This window comes from Zingiber officinale, chromosome 7B, assembly GCF_018446385.1.
Source record: "Zingiber officinale cultivar Zhangliang chromosome 7B, Zo_v1.1, whole genome shotgun sequence".
Lineage (NCBI taxonomy): Eukaryota > Viridiplantae > Streptophyta > Magnoliopsida > Zingiberales > Zingiberaceae > Zingiber > Zingiber officinale.
The window spans coordinates 84,140,538-84,142,723 of NC_055999.1; positions in this window are offsets into that span (position 1 = coordinate 84,140,538).

Sequence of the window (2,186 nt, forward strand, 5' to 3'; positions counted from 1 at the left end):
GACGCAGGACTCTGATTCGAGACGGGCGTCTCGACTTTGGATTGGATTGATACTACCTTCTATTTGAGGCGGGTACCCTTTGACTTATATTTTCGATATTATCTTATGATATGTGTAGTATACATATAACTAGTAGTAATTAATAGATTTAGCACTTCCCTAGTTTTAGCTTAGATGATACTTGATACATGCTTCTACTGTTATCTGCTATACATTAGTCTGGTATACTTTTATTTCTTGCCATACGTATCTGTGTTTATAGAGATAGATGCATTTATAGTGCTTCACTATACTGAATTAGTTGCTTTACACGTTTGATACATGTCCTTAAATTCATGATACTAATATCATTGTTATATGTGATGTTCTTGGATTTATGCTGCTTTTGTCATGGTTGTATATATATGCATTTACCTTTTTGGTACACACATATATGGAGGAGACTATGTTCAGGTATAACATACTGTAGTATCATGCACCATCCCGCATGATTACATGCTGGGTGATTGACGACTCTATTATTGTTGAGCTCGTCGGGCGGCTACATGGGCCTGCACACAACGTGACCATTGCATGGGTAGTGGCACAACAACCGAGCCCTGTGGTCCGACCGGTGCAGAAGCCAACTAAGAGTAGACTGGGGGTCATGCCCATGATAAGTGAGGGGCTGAGCCTTGGGGGTCCGACTGGTGCTTGAGCCGACCGAAAGTATATTGGGAGTCATGCCCATGAGAAGTGAATGACTGAGCCCTAGGGTCCAACTGGCACTTTGACCAGCTAGGAGTAGATTGGGAGTCGCGCCCATGAAAAGTGAAAGATTGAGCTCTAGGGATTCAACCGGTACTTGGACAGGTCGGAAGTAGATTGAGAGTCATATAGATGAGAAGAGGCTAGGCCCTGTTCAAGGGACAATGGTCCGCTAGGACACGCACTCCTCAATCTTGACCGTCACCTCACCTTTACTATTTGTCCCACCCTATCCTTGGGGCCACCTACTATATGTCATATCAGTGAATAATATTCGTGAACCATATTCTTCAATAAAAGTATTTATCAACTGGCTAAATAAACAAATAAACTTTCAAAATAAATAAATAAACTTGTATTATCAAACTAAATAACCAACCAAACAATCTTAAAATATAAAAATTTTAAATAATAAATTAAACATTTAATTGATAGCTCAATAATATCTAAACGAACTAAACTCAAGTCAAACTTAAACCAAACTCAAGCTTTTAAAAAAGTCAAATTAAGTTTGAACAATCATTTTAATACTTTGATTCATTTTAGACTCAACTTAATTTGACTTGATTCAATTATTTTATCAAATAAACTTGAATACTATAAAATTTAACTCAGCTCGGATCGTTTACCATTCAAATAAAAGTATTGGAATAAAGTACTTGATCAATAAGTGTTAATGGTTTCCCTATATTCTATTTGGTCTCAACTTCAAGATCTCTGAATGCTATAAATTTTTATCCAGTATATATTTCTTGTGTATTTCTTTCTAGATTATGGTACAATCTCATAAATTAGTTAATCATATACAATTATTTCAATATATTAAATAAAAAATATTTTTTAATCATCTTATTTAAAACTTTTGGGGTGAACTCTTTGTATAGATTGCTCTGTGAATAACCTTAAACAAGAATATAAAGCAAACAGAAGGAAAATCAATTTCTTATTTGCCTTTAAGCACTTTGATGTCATGAAATGAAGTAATGAACCAAAAATAAAGAATATTATACTAGCTAATTATGATTGTTAACTGTTTGTTGTTTTTTAAAAATTACCCTTTTAGTTTTTTTTTATTTCGTTTGACAATTAGGGGCACTGCTTTAATTTTTAATTTCCCCATTAACGTTACAATAATTTAGTTCCTACTTTATTCATGGCGTGAATATTGTGACAAATTTGACCTCGCTTGCCACGTCATCAAACGCAGAGCGGCGTTGCAGAACGTCTGCAATGCTTGGCCCTCCACGGCGCTCTCCACAGTTGAAGAAAATAAACTAAACCGACTGTTTAAATCAGCATCCGCTTTCCTACTTGCCTTATCATTAGTTCGAGAATTGGTGGATCCCGCTATTCCAGCAATAGACGATCAGGTAAGATAATCGTGTATTTTTGACTGGTCTGAGAAGGTTAACAAGACCGTTCGTTATAGTTGTACTCAA